Raw genomic sequence first — 15,807 nt, 5'->3', positions numbered from 1 at the left:
ACAGAACTCTGTGGGACCACCTCCATTCTGGAATAATCAGGATTCTCGCCCCTTACACAGAGTCCTTACCTTAGTTTCTTGCAGGGCCTGAGATTTCTCCCTTGGCTGACCTTAGACCTACCCCTTTGGAGCAAGGCCCTCACATCTCTGAAAGTCCTAGGAGGAGTTTAAGGAGGTCTCAGTCTAACATATCTTCACCGGGGACCCTTGCCAGGGATGACGTCACATGTAGGGCTCTGTGAAACACCCTCTGTTCTGTGATGAGTGGTACCCTCAACCCTCCGGTTCCTGACAGTAGTTCCTCCCCTTGACTAACTGGTGTCCTCCCTTCTGCAGACCTGAGGCCTATAATAATCAAACCAAGGCTCTCATCTACCTGATATCTTGGAATATGCAGGGGGGCTGGGGAGCAGACTCAGTATGACAGATCTCTGAACGGCTTCCCAGGTCTGGCCACAGAACAAGGGCCTGACTCAGTGTACCACCCCTGAGTCCTCCCTTTGACTTCTAGAAGGGCCTGGGTGGGGTCACTTCCTTGTAATAGGGCCTTCATCTCCCTGTGACCACTGATGATAAAGTGAGAAATATCTTAGCTTGACAGCCCTGCTTAGCCTGACACCAGGGCTTATAATAGGGGTGGTGCTCTGTGGGGCCCTCTTTGTCTTAAGGGAGGAATTCCCTATAGTCCTTGCTCAAGGTTCTGAACTTAAAGCCACCCCGAGGACTCCTCTCTCTGCTACCCTGAATCCTCTAGCATTAGACCAAGGCTCTATATACCTCCCTTCCCTCCCCCGACCCCCACACTACCCCCTGCAACCAGAAGGTGAAGCGAGGGGGCATGTGGGCCTCACAGCCTTGCCAGGGGCCTCCCCGGACTGACCACAGGGGCCGGGCTCTGTAGAGCACCCCCTGCTCTGGGGAGGCGGTTTCCCCTAGAATGCAAATAGGGGCATTTATTGACTCCTGGCCAAGCCTGGTACTCGTCCCTCTGCTGGCCTGAGGCAGACGTCCTGGTGAAATATTCTCACCTCCTGGAGCGGCCAGACAGGACGTCAGGTGTGCCCAGTCCAGCCACCCATGCCTGGGGTCTCCCAGGCCCATCTGCAGGGACAGGGCACCCAGGGGACACCTCTGTTATGGGGGAGGGGGAGTTCTGCCAAAGTCACATACGGTTCTTCATTGACTCCTGAGAGGCCCTGCGTGCCTCCCTCTGCTGGCTTAATGCCAACACCCTGGTCCAAAGTTACTATTTTTCTGAGTTCCTAGAAGGAGAATTCCCAGGGCAGTATGTTGGACGATCCCCGCCCAGAACCTTCCAGGGCCAACGACGGGGCAGGACTACGGGGCCTTCTGTCTTTTGGGTTAGAGGGCCCCTCAAACCTTAATCAATATCCCTAGCTTACCCCTGTAGAACTGGATTCCTCCCTCCGCCGGCTCGATGCCACCGCCCCTCCCACCACACGTTCTCACCTCCTCGACTCCCAAGACGGAAGTCAGTATGCAACATATCCAGCCACCCCTGCCCCAGGCCTCCGAGGGACAATAGCAGAGGTGGGACCTGATTCTGTGGTGCCCCCTCTGTTCTGTTGTGGGTGGTACCCAAAGTCCTCTCTGCAGAGTTAGGGCCTCATTTTGGCTCCTGGTGCGTTGATTAAAGGCTCCTTGGGAAATATCACCTCCCTGTACGCTCTGGACAGTTTCTTGACTTAAACCCTTGCAGACAATGGGTACAAGTCCCAGGCGTGATGTGAGATGAAGATGCTGTAGCACAAGATAGGGGGACCAGGACAGGTTCTGAGCTGTCAGAGAAAATGCATAGTAATGATGGGATCTCGTCGCTCATCAATACAGACCCTTGCAAACTTTCTGTTCGAAAAGTTCGAACAGAACTTCCCTTCTTCTATAGGGAAGAAGCAGACTTGCATAATTTTGTATAACCCAGATCTTTCTATCTTATCTAACATTGCTGCACAGTGTACTGAAATTCATTTCAATTTTGAGTCTCATTTATAATGAGTATATTATATACCTGTTCTAATAATTGCTGCTTTGTACACAAGGCTCTTGGTTTTACTACTGTTATCTGTACACCAGCTTCCTGAAGTCACTTATTCATTTGAAAAATCCGTGGCCTTTTCCTTTGGATTTTCTAAAATGATAATCAAATTTACAACGAATAACTTCTGTTTCTTTTTAATAGTCCTAACATTTATTTATTTTTGTATTCTTATCCTCTGGCTATGCATTCCAGTCTAGTGTTGAACAGTAAAGTTGATAGCATACTGCTTGCTGTGTCTTCTTCCTTACCTTGACGGGAATGCTACTAACACTTTGCGTTTCACATTTCAATTCTTTTGCTGTAGATTTTAGGAAATGAAAATTCCCTTCTAATGTCAGTTTGCTAAATGGTATTACTATGCATTAGTGTTGAGTTCTTTTCAAAAGCATTTTCTGCATTTCAGTACATGGTCAAAAGCGTTTTAAACTTTTATCGGTTAATGTAATATTTTAGGCAGTTTTTTCCTAATGTTATATCATCTTCACATTTCTTGGATTCAGCCTTGTTTTTCTACATTTAATTCACTGCTGTATTGAAACTTCTATGGGTTTATTTAGGATCTTTGACTGTGTGTGGGTGAGCTTGGCTCAAGTATTCTGTTTTCGGGGTGTCCTCAGCTGGTTTTCTTATCAAGGGGAGCTAGCCTGAGAAAATGAGTTGAAAGATTTCCCATTTTTTTGTATGCTTTGGATGTGTTTACATAAGATAATGGTTCAATTTTTGCTTATTATATGGCAGAACTGCCTTGTCCTGAAACATTTGAAGGTGGCTGGAGCTTTGAGGAGAGTTTTAGTTTGTATTTCTCAATTACAGTTTTCTATTTCTCTTTGGATCAATTGGGTAATTAATATTTTTTCTAAATAATGGTCTATTTTCATTGGGGTTTCAAATTTAATGGCAACATGTATATTCTTTTCATTGGAGAAATTCTCAAACATACACAACATAGAGAGACTACTGTAGTAAAACCAATACACCTGACATCAGAATCAACAATTATCAATACATAGTCAGTCTGGTTCCATTTATACCCATAGGTACTCCAATCTCTGCCACTGAAATAATGAGAAACAAATCCTAGATATAATACCATTTCATGTTTAAATATGTCAGTGCCTGTTTCCAAAAGATAAGTACTCTTTATGAAACATAAACATTATATGGTAGGATTATACATATCCTACCTTAAAAAAAACTAACTCTGTTATGTCATCAAATGTCCAATTATTTTTCACAATTACCTGGCATATTTTTTAAATGTTTTATCCTTGAATTAGAGTCAAAGTCTGTTCATTGTCATTGTTTTTTATGTCCATTAATTTATAGATCTTATCCTCTCCCTCTCCAATAGATACATTACTTCTTTTTGCTTATCATTTTGTTGCTGTTGTTGTTCGGGGGGGGGGGAACCCTCATCTTATGTTCAGTTCAGTTTCATATGGCCTGGATTTTGCTGATGCCAACACTGGTGTCCTTCTCCCCCTGTATTTCTTTAAATCGGTTGAAATTGGATCAGATTAAGGTTTAACTTTCTTATCTTTGTTTTTTTTCTTCTTCTGGAAAGACTGCTCCATAGGTGATACTGTATACTTTTATTACTAGGAACCTAATGTCTGTCTCCATTTGTGTTGATGTTTGCAGTCTTTGAAGATTAGCATATTTATCCATTACTTAATTGAGAGTTACACAGTGTTAATTTTCTCTTTCTATCATTCCTTCTGAATTTATTAGATGAAATATATATATTATGTAGAAACCTATCTTTGTCCTCCATTTGGTAATGGTATTTATACTGTTCTCTTAGAATATTTAAATTCCTTCTGCACCTATATTTTGTACAATATTATTCAACTAATATCACTTACTTCTGTTTCTTTCTTTTGTAATTGATGATAACTATAAAACTGTCAGTTATATCAGCGTTTTCAAAGAGTAGGCTTTTGTTAGTTGGCTTCATTGTCTTTTAATTAATCATTTCTACACTATTTCATACATTCTATTTTGGGGGGTTTAATACAGTGCTCCTTCTCTAGTTTCCTGAATTTTTTTGCATGTTTTAAATATTATTTCTAATTTTTTTGTACATTGGGATTTTAATTTCAATAACTATATTTTTATTTCCAGATATTGATTTACTTCTTTTTCAAATTAGCCTGTTCTTTTCCCTAATTTCTTATTCCTGTGGTCTCTATGCTTTCTATTCTCTTTAATGGATTTTATTTTTATATTGAGTTATAACTGACATATAACATCATAATAGTTTCAGGTATACAACATAATGATTCATTTTTTGTATATATTGTGAAATGATCACCACAGTAAGTCTAGTTAACACCCATCACCACACATGGTTACAATTTTTCTTGTGATGAGAACTTTTAAGATCTACCCTCTTAGCATCTTTCAGATATACACACACAGTATTATTAACCATGTTGCCACACTGTACATTATATACCCGGGACTTATTTATTTTATAGCTGGAAGTTTGTACCTTTTGACTACCTTTACCCATTTTGCCCACTCTCCACCCCCTGGTTTTGGCAACCACCAACCAGTAGGTTCTCTGTATCATTGAGTTCATTTTTTTTTTTTTTTTGATTCCACTTTCCACATATAAGTGCCTTTCTCTGACTTATTTCACTTAACATAATTCCCTCAGGGTCTATCCATGTTGTTGCAAATGGCAAGATTTTCTTCTTTTTATAGCTGAATAATATTACATTATATATATGTATATATATATATATATATATGATATTTTCTTTATCCATTCATCTGTTGGTGGACATCTAGGTTGTTCCATATCTTGGCTATTGTTTTTTTTAAAGGTAAAATCATTATTCATTTATTCATTACCAAATATCTATGCTGTCCTTAATATATGCCAGACCGTATACTAGGCACTGAGAATAGAAAGGTGAACAAGGCAAAATTTTTGCCTTCAAGCTTTTTTTTTTTTAACATCTTTATTTGAGTATAACTGTTTTACAATAGTGTGTTAGTTTCTCCTTTACAACAAAGTGAATCAGTTATACATATACATATGTTCCCATATCTCTTCCCTCTTGCGTCACCCTCCCTCCCACCCTCCCTATCCCACCCCTCTAGGTGGTCACAAAGCACAGAGGTGAACTCCCTGTGCTATGCTGCAGCTTCCCACTAGCTATCTAATTTACATTTGGTAGTGTGTATATGTCCCTGCCACTCTCTCACATCGTCACCGCTTACCCTTCCCCCTCCCCGTATCCTCAAGTCCATGCTCTAGTAGGTCTGTGTTTTATTCCCATCCTACCACTAATCTCTTCATGACTTTTTTTTTTTTTAGATTCCATATATATGTGTTAGCATACGGTATTTGTTTTTCTCCTTCTGACTTACTTCACTCTGTATGACAGACTCCAGGTCTATCCACCTCATTACAAATAACTCAGTTTAATTTCTTTTTATGGCTGAGTAATATTCCATTGTATATATGTGCCACATCTTCCTTATCCATTCATCTGTTGATGGACAGTTAGGTTGCTTCCATGTCCTGGCTATCGTAAATAGAGCTGCAGTGAACATTTTGGTACATGACTCTTTTTGAATTATGGTTTTGTCAGGGTATATGCCTAGTAGTGGGATTGCTGGGTCATATGGTCGTTCTATTTGTAGTTTTTTAAGGAACCTCCATACTGTTCTCCATAGTGGCTGTATCATTTTACATTCCCACCAGCAGTGCAAGAGTGTTCCCTTTTCTCCACACCCTCTCCAGCATTTATTGTTTCTAGAGTTTTTGATGATGGCCAATCTGACCGGTGTGAGATGATATCTCATTGCAGTTTTGATTTGCATTTCTCTAATGATTAATGATGTTGAGCATTCTTTAATGTGTTTGTTGGCAATCTGTATATGTTCTTTGGAGAAATATCTATTTAGTTCTTCTGCCCATTTTTGGATTGGGTTGTTTGTTTTTTGGTTATTGAGCTGCCTGAGTTGCTTATAAATTTTGGATATTAATCCTTTGTCAGTTGCTTCATTTGCAAATATTTTCTCCCATTCTGAGGGTTGTCTTTTGGTCTTGTTTATGGTATCCTTTGCTGTGCAAAAGCTTTTAAATTTCATTACGTCCCATTTGTTTATTTTTGTTTTTATTTCCATTTCTCTAGGAGATGAGTCAAAAAGGATCTTGCTGTGATTTATGTCATAGAGTGTTCTGCCTCTGTTTTCCTCTAAGAGTTTGATAGTGTCTGGCCTTAGATTTAGGTCGTTAACCCATTTTGAGTTTATTTTTGTGTGTGGTGTCAGGGAGTGTTCTAATTCCATACTTTTACAGGTAGCTGTCCAGTTTTCCCAGTGCCACTTATTGAAGAGGCTGTCTTTTCTCCACTGTATATCCTTCCCTCCTTTATCAAAGATAAGGTGACCATATGTGTGTGGGTTTATCTCTGGGCTTTCTGTCCTGTTCCATTGATCTATATTTCTGTTTTTGTGCCAGTACCATACTGTCTTGATTACTGTGGCCTTGTAGTATAGTCTGAAGTCAGGGACCCTGATTCCTCCAGCTCCATTTTCCATTCTCAAGATTGCTTTGGCTATTCGGGGTCTTTTGTGTTTCCATACAAATTGTGAAATTTTTTGTTCTAGTTCTGTAAAAAATGCCAGTGATAATTTGATAGGGATTGCATTGAATCTGTAGATTGCTTTGGGTAATAGAATCATTTTCACTATGTTGATTCTTCCAATCCAAGCACATGGTATATTTCACCACCTATTTGGGTCATCTTTAATTTCTTTCATCAGTGTCTTATAGTTTTCTGCATACAAGTCTTTTGTCTCCTTAGGTAGGTTTATTCCTAGATATTTTATTCTTTTTGTTGCAATGGTAAATGGGAGTGTTTTCTTAATTTCCCTCTCAGATTTTTCATCATTAGTGTATAAGAATGCCAGAGACTTCTGTGCATTAATTTTGTAGCCAGCTACTTTACCAAATTCATTGATTAGCTCTACTAGTTTTCTGGTAGCATCCTTAGTATTCTCTATGTATAGTATCATGTCATCTGCAAACAGTGACAGCTTTACTTCTTCTTTTCCTGTTTGGATTCCTTTTATTTCTTTATTTTCTCTAATTGCTGCAGCTAGAACTTCCAAAACTAGGTTGAATAAGAGTGGTGAGAGTGGGCAACCTTGTCTTGTTCCTGATCTTAGTGGAAATGGTTTCAGTTTTTCACCATTGTGAACAATGCTGGCTGTGGGTTTGTCATATATTGCCTTTATTATATTGAGGAAAGTTCCCTCTATGCCTACTTTCTGGAGGGTTTTTATCATAAATGGGTGTTGAACTTTGTCAAAAGCTTTTTCCACATCTATTGAGATGATCATATGGTTTTTCTCCTTCAGTTTGTTGATATGGTGTATCACGTTGATTGATTTGCGTATATTGAAGAATCCTTGCATTCCTGGAATAAACCCCACTGGATCATGGTGTATGATCCTTTTAATGTGCTGTTGGATTCTGTTTGCTAGTATTTTGTTGAGGATTTTTGCATCTATGTTCCTCAGTGATATTGGCCTATAGTTTTCTTTCTTTGTGACGTCTTTGTCTGGTTTTGGTATCAGGGTGATGGTGGCCTCAAAGAATGAGTTTGTGAGTGTTCCTCCCTCTGCTATCTTTTGGAAGAGTTTGAGAAGGATAGGTGTTAGCTCTTCTCTAAATGTTTGATAGAATTCACCTGTGAAGCCATCTGGTCCTGGGCTTTTGTTTCTTGGAAGATTTTTAATCACAGTTTCAATTTCAGTGCTTGTGATTGGTCGGTTCATATTTTCCATTTCTTCCTGGTTCAGTCTCGGCAGCTTGTGCATTTCGAAGAATTTGTCCATTTCTTCCAGGTTGTCCATTTTATTGGCATAGAGTTGCTTGTAGTAATCTCTAATAATCTTTTGTATTTCTGCAGAGTCAGTTGTTACATCTCCTTTTTCATTTCTAATTCTATTGATTTGAGTCTTCTCCCTTTTTTTCTTGATGAGTCTGGCTAATGATTTATCAATTTTATTTATCTTCTCAAAGAACCAGCTTTTACTTTTATTGATCTTGGCTATTGTTTCCTTCATTTCTTTTTCATTTATTTCTGATCTGATCTTTATGATTTCTTTCCTTCTGCTAACTTTGGGGTTTTTTTGTTCTTCCTTCTCTAATTGCTTTAGGTGCAAAGTTAAGTTGTTTATTTGAGATGCTTCCTGTTTCTTAAGGTATGATTGTATTGCTATAAACTTCCCTCTTAGAACTGCTTTTGCTGTATCCCATAGGTTTTGGGTCGTCGTGTCTCCATTGTCATTTGTTCCTAAGTACTTTTTGATGTCCTCTTTGATTTCTTCAGTGATCACTTCGTTATTAAGTAATGTATTGTTTAGCCTCCATGTGTTTGTATTTTTTACAGATCTTTTCCTGTAATTGATATATAGCCTCATAGCGTTGTGGTCAGAAAAGATACTTGATACGATTTCAATTTTCTTAAATTTGCCAAGGCTAGATTTGTGACCCAAGATATGATCTATCCTGGAGAATGTTCCATGGGCACTTGAGAAAAATGTGTATTCTGTTGTTTTTGGATGGAATGTCCTATAAATATCAAGTAAATCCATCTTGTATAATGTATCATTTAAAGCTTGTGTTTCCTTATTTATTTTCATTTTGGATGATCTGTCCATTGGTGACAGTGGGGTGTTGAAGTCCCCTACTATGATTGTGTTACTGTCGATTTCCCCTTTTATGGCTGTTAGTATTTGCCTTATGTATTGAGGTGCGCCTATGTTGGGTGCATAAATATTTACAATTGTTATATCTTCTTCATGGATCGATCCCTTGATCATTATGTAGTGTCCTTCTTTGTCTCTTGTAATAGTTTTTATTTTAAAGTCTATTTTGTCTGATATGAGACTTGCTACTCCAGCTTTCTTTTGATTTCCATTTGCATGGAATATCTTTTTCCATCCCCTCACTTTCAGCCTGTAAGTGTCCCTAGGTCTGAAGTGGGTCTCTTGTAGACAGCATATATATGGGTCCTGTTTTTGTATCCATTCAGCCAGTCTGTGTCTTTTGGTGGGAGCATTTAATCCATTTACATTTAAGGTAATTATTGATATGTGCGTTCCTATTACCATTTACTTAATTGTTTCGGGTTGTTCTAGTAGGTCTTTTCCTTCTCTTATGTTTCTTGCTTAGAGAAGTTCCTTTAGCATTTGTTGTAAAGCTGGTTTGGTGGTGCTGAACTGTCTCAGCTTTTGCTTGTCTGTAAAGGTTTTAATTTCTCCATCAAATCTGAATGAGATCCTTGCTGGGTAGAGTAATCTTGGTTGTAGGTTTTTTTCCTTCATCACTTTAAATATGTCCTGCCACTCCCTTCTGGCTTGTAGAGTTTCTGCTGAAAGATCAGATGTTCACCTTATGGGGATTCCCTTGTGTGTTATTTGTTGGTTTTGTTTGTTTGTTTGTTTGTTTGTTTTTCGGCACGTGGGCCGCTCACTGCCGTGGCCTCTCCCGTTGTGGAGCGCAGGCTCCGGATGCGCAGGCTCAGCAGCCATGGCTCATGGGCCCAGCCGCTCCACGGCACGTGGGATCCGCCCGGACCGGGGCATGAACCCGCGTCCCCTGCATCGGCAGGCAGACTCCCAACCACTGCGCCACCAGGGAAGCCCTATTTGTTGTTTTTCCCTTGCTGCTTTTAATCTGTTTTCTTTGTATTTAATTTTTGACAGTTTGATTATTATGTGTCTTGGCGTGTTTATCCTTGGGTTTATCCTGTATGGGACTCTCTGTGCTTCCTGGACTTGATTGACTATTTCCTTTCCTATATTAGGGAAGTTTTCAACTATGATCTCTTCAAATATTTTCTCAGTTCCTTTCTTTTTCTCTTCTTCTTCTGGGATCCCTATAATTCGAATGTTGGTGCGTTTAATGTTGTCCCAGAGGTCTCTGAGACTGTCCTCAGTTCTTTTCATTCTTTTTTCTTTCTTCTGCTCTGCAGTAGTTATTTCCACTATTTTATCTTCCAGGTCACTTATCCGTCCTCCTGCCTCAGTTATTCTGCTATTGATCCCATCTAGAGTATTTTTCATTTCATTTATTGTGTTGCTCATCATTGCTTGCTTCCTCTTTATTTCTTCTAGGTCCTTGTTAACTGTTTCTTGCAATTTGTCTATTCTATTTCCAAGATTTTGGATCATCTTTACTATCATTATTCTGAATTCTTTTTCAGGTAGACTGCCTATTACCTCTTCATTTGTTAGGTCTGGTGTGTTTTTATCTTGCTCCTTCATCTGCTGTGTGTTTTTCTGTCTTCTCATTTTGCTTATCTTACTGTGTTTGGGGTCTCCTTTTTGCAGGCTGCAGGTTCTTAGTTCCCTCTGTTTTTGGTGGCTGTCTCCAGTGGCTGAGGTTGGTTCAGTGGGTTGAGCAGGTTTCCTGGTTCGGGGGACTAGTGCCTCTGTTCTGGTGGATGAGGCTGGATCTTGTCTTTCTGGTGGGCAGGTCCACGTCTGGTGGTGTGTATGGGGATGTTGGTAGCCTTATTATGATTTTAGGCAGCCTCTCTGCTAATGGATGGGGCTGTAGACCTGTCTTGCTCTTTGTTGAGCATAGGGTGTCCAGCACTGTTCGTTGCTGGTCCTTGAGTGAAGCTGGGTCTTGGTGTTGAGATGGAGATCTCTGGGAGATTTTCACCATTTGATATTATGTGGAGCTGGGAGGTCTCTTGTGGACCAGTGTCCTGAGGTTGGTTCTCCCACCTCAGAGACAAAGCCTTGACACCTGGCTGGAGTGCCAAGAGCCTTTAATCCACACGGCTCAAAATAAAAGGGAGAAAAAAATAGAAAGGAAAGAAAGGAAGGAAGGAGGAAGGGAGGGAAGGAAGGAAGGAAGAACAGAAGGGAGGGAGGAAGAAAGGAAGGGATGAAGGAAGAAAGGAAGGAAGAAAGGAAGGAAGGGAGGAAGGGAGGAAGGAAGGAAGGAAGGAGGGAAGAAAGGAAGGAAGAAAGGAAGAAAGAAAGGGAGAAGACAAAGTAAAGTAGTATAAAATATAGTTATTAAAATTAAAAACAATTATTAAGAAGAAAAATTTCTATTAAAAAAAAAAACCAAAAAAAAGAGGGTCGGTGTAACCCTAGGACAAATGTTGAAAACAAAGCTAAACAGACAAAATCTCACACAGCAGCACACACATACACACTCACAAAAAGAAAAAAGGGGAAAATAATAGTATATCTTGCTCCCAAAGTCCACCTCCTCAACTTGGGATATTTCGCTGTCTATTCAGGTTTTCCACAGATGCAGGGCACTTCAACTTGACTGTGGAACTTTAATCCACTGCTTCTGAGGCTGCTGGCAAAGACCTCCCTCTCTCCTCTTTGTTCGCACAGCTCCTGGGGTTCAGCTTTGGACTTGGCCCCGCCTCTGCGTGTAGGTCTTCCGAGGGCATCTGCCGTTCGCTCAGACAGGACGGGCTTAAAGGAGCAGCTGATTCAGGGGCTCTAGCACAGGCCGTGGGGGTGGGAGGGGCACGGATGCGGGGCGAGCCTGCGACATCAGAGGCCGGCGTGACGCTGCACCTGCCCGAGGCGCACTGTGCATTTTCCCCGGGGAAGCTGTCCCTGGATCCCGGGACACCGGTAGTGGCGGGCTGCACAGGCTCCCGGGAGGGGCGGTGTGGAGAGTGACCTGTGCTCGCACACAGGCCTCTTGGTGGCTGCAGTAGCAACCCTAGCGTCCCACACCCGTCTCTGTTGTCCATGCCGATAGCCGCGGCTCGTGCCCGTTTCTGGAGCTCCTTTACGCGGTGCCCTTAATCCCCTCTCCTCGCGCCCCAGGAAGCGAAGAGGCAAGAAAAAGTCTCTTGTCTCTTCAGCAGCTCCGCGCCCGTTTCTGGAGCTCCTTTAAGCGGCGCGCTTAAACCCCTCTGCTCGCGCACCAGGAGGCCAAGAGGGAAGAAAAGGTCTCTTGCCTCTTCGGCAGCTCCAGACTTCAACCAGACTCCCTCCTGGCCAGCCGTGGTGCACTAACCCCTTCAGGCTGTTTTCACTCTGCCAACTCCAGACCGTTCCTGGGATCCGACTGAAGCCCGAGCCTCAGCTCCCAGCCCCGCCCGACCCGGCGGGTGAGCAGACAAGCCTCTGGGGCTGGTGAGTGCTGGTCGGCACCGACCTCTGTGCAGGAATCTCTCCACTTCGTCCTCCGCACCCTGTGGCTGCGCTCTCCTCCGCGGCTCCGAAGCTTCCCCCTCCGCCACCCGCAGTCTCCGCCCTTGAAGGGGCTTCTAGTGTGTGGGAACCTTTCCTCCTTCACGGCTCCCTCCCACTGGTGCAGGTCCCGTCCCTATTCTTTTGTCTCTGTTTATTCTTTTTTCTTTTGCCCTGCCCAGGTACATGGGGAGTTTCTTGCCTTTTGGGAGGTCTGAGGTCTTCTGCCAGCGTTCGGTGGGTGTTCTATAGGAGCAGTTCCACGTGTAGATGTATTTCTGATGTATCTGTGGGGAGGAAGGTGATCCCCGCATCTTACTCTTCCGCCATCTTCTCCTAGTCTGCCCTTGGCTATTGTAAATAATGCTGCTGTGAACATGGGGGTGCATATATCTTTTCAAGTTAGCATTTTCATTTTCTTCCAAGAAATACCCAGAAGTGGAATTGCTGGATCATATGGTAGTTATATTTTTAGTTTTTTGAGGAACCTCCATACTGTTTTCCATAGCAGTTGCATTATTTTTAAAATAAATTTATTTAAGGCTATAAATACCCCTCTGAGTACCACTTGGGGTGTTTCCCACAAGTAATGCTAATAGAGCTTTATGTGTAGTGCTGGAAATTTTTACAAGCTGAATGTCTCTGTATTCCTATGTTCTTAGAATGTTTTGAATATCTAATACATATATATACATACACACACATATACATGCACACACACAGATACTAGTAAGTTGAGAAAATTATTTTGGAGAAGGATGTGAAGAGGAGGATAGAAGTAGAGAATTGTTTAGAGAGGTTTCAGGGTCCCAGTGTGTGTTTTGCTTTGTTCTGTTTTGATTATATATGATATAAGAGACTTGAACACATTTAACTGCTTATGACTGAATTGAGTTTTTCCTAGGAGTGAAAGGAGAATTTCACATTAGAAAATCAAACAAAATAATTTAAAATGCAACTATCAGAGATTATTCAGGAAAACAGAAGTTACTTTCAGTCGATAACTCAGGTAGAATTTAATGTAAGAAATTGGTTACTCAAGTAATGGAGAAGCCAAACAGGATAGAGTCAGGAAAACCAATACTTCACAACTTGAGGAAATCACTCCCATCTCTAGGATAGAGAGACAAAGAGAAGAGGTAGTGTTACTGGAGACTGGGAGTTGGGGTCAGCAGGATCTAGAACCGTGGTTAACCAATATATTGGGGGCTAGAGTCATAGAGAAGATGTAACCATTGAAGGAGAAGCCACTTGATGCAGAGAGAGAAAGGGAGAAGGAGAAAATGTCTGACTGTTTCTGTCCTCCTGGACTATAATCTGCTGGTGTCCTTGTTGCCCGATCCTTGATAGTAGCCAAATATTGGAGAACCTAGGAGCTGAAGCCTGCAGGAGTTATCTCCAAAACACTAGAGAGCAGAGCAAAGAAAGAGTAAGGAGTGGCTCTGAGGGCAAAGAAGTATAGGGCTGGCATACCACAATGACATATTAAATGAGACAAATATACAAGTTGATAAAGGAAATAGTTTTATACAAATCAATATTGATTCATGATAAAAAGAGATGATATCAAACTAGATAATAGATATCTACCAAAAAAATACCCTCCATAGCAAATATCATACTTAGTGGAAAACCACTGGAAATTGGGATTTAGATAAGAATAGCTACTATCACTATTTTTTATTCCACACTGTAAAAGAGGCACCTGCCAGCCCAGTAAAAGGAAATAAATGAAATAAAGGAGTTAGAGTTTGGAAAATGAGACCATTTAGTTGTCAGTTCTCCGCCAAATATCTCTAGGTTCAACAAAATCTCCATCAAAATCCCAGAAGCCCTTTTTTTTAAAAAAGAAATTGATATACTCTAAAATTTATATGGGAATACAATGGACAAGAATAGCCAAAATGACTTCGAAAAAGAAAAGGAAATTTGGAGGACTAACACTACCTCATGTCAAGACGTTATAAAGTATGATAATCAAGACAATGTGGTACTTTTGTAAAGATAGACAAATAGCTCAGTGGAACAGAACAGAAAGACTGGCAATAGACTCTCACATATATGAGCAACTGATTATCAACAGTGGTACAAAGGCAATTCAGTGAAGAAAAGATAGTCTTTTCAAAAAATGATACTGGAACAATTGGAAATATACACACACACTTTGATCCATTACTTTCACTGTACAAGAAAAATAACCAAAAATGGATCACAGATCTAAACGTAAAATCCATAACTATAAAACTGCTAGAAGGAAACATAGAAGGAAGCCTTTGGTTTCTTGGGCTAGGCAAAGATTTTTTGGATACTACTTCAAAAGGACAATTCATAAAAGAACAAATTGATAAATTGGATGCCACTAGAATTAACAACATCTGTTCTTCAAAAAGACAGTGCTAAGAGAATGAAAAGACAAGTAATAGAGTGGGAGAAAATATTTTCAAAACATATATATGGTAAAAAGCTACCCAGCATTTATAAAGAACTTTTAAAGCTCAATAATAAGAAAACATTTAACCCAATATAAATGGTCAAAAGGTTTAAACAGTTCACCGAAAGACAGTTAAGAATGACAAAGAAGCACATGAAAAGATGCTCAACATCATTAATCATTAGGGAAATAAAAATTAAAATCCCAATGAGATACCACTACACACATGTCAGAATATGCACGTAAAAAGACTGCTCATACCAAGTATTGCCAAGGATGTGAAGGAGCTCTCAGAGATTGCTAGTGAGGATGTAAGTTGGTACATCCACTTTGGAGAACAGTTTGGCGGTTTCTTAAAAAGTTAACCATACACCTGCAACATGACCTAGCTATTATACCACCAGGTATTTACCTGAGAGAAATGAAAGCTTATATCCGTGCGAAGATGTTTATATGAAAGTTCATAGCATCTTTATTTGTAATAGTGAAAAACTGGAAAGAACTCAAATGTCCATCAACAGAGGAATAGATAAACAAACTGTGGTGTATACATACAATGGAACAAACTATTGATACATGCTATAACATACATGACTCTCTAAATAATTATTTTGAGTGAAAGAACATAACAACTTAACTCATACTGTATTATTTCATTTATATGCAATTCTTGGAAATGAAGACGAATGTATAGTGACGTAAAGAATATCATTCCGTGGTTGCCTGTGGACTGGGAGGGATGTGAAAGAGGTTACGAAGGAGCATGAGGAACCTTTTGGGGGTGGCGGATATATTCATTATGTTGATTGTGCTGGTTGTTATGTGAATGTATTCATATGCCAAAATTGATCAAATTTTGTGCTTTCAATATATTCAGTTTATTATATGTCAGTTACATGTTAATAAAGCTGTTAAAAATTCTAGAATGAGCCAATCAAATCTATAGTTGAAATCAGAACTGTGGAAGAGGAATAACGTGGAGGTGGTCTATTGGAATTGGCTGGGAAAGGCATGACTGATCTTTGTGAGGTGGTGGAATAATACTATATCTTGACGGGGATGTGTATGCATTTGTACATTTAGGTTTTGTGAATAGTCTCTATGA

The sequence above is a fragment of the Kogia breviceps genome, chromosome X, assembly GCF_026419965.1.
Source record: "Kogia breviceps isolate mKogBre1 chromosome X, mKogBre1 haplotype 1, whole genome shotgun sequence".
In the NCBI taxonomy this organism is placed as follows: Eukaryota; Metazoa; Chordata; class Mammalia; order Artiodactyla; family Physeteridae; genus Kogia; species Kogia breviceps.
The sequence above is the reverse complement of the archived record's forward strand: the minus strand, read 5'-3'. Positions refer to the sequence as shown.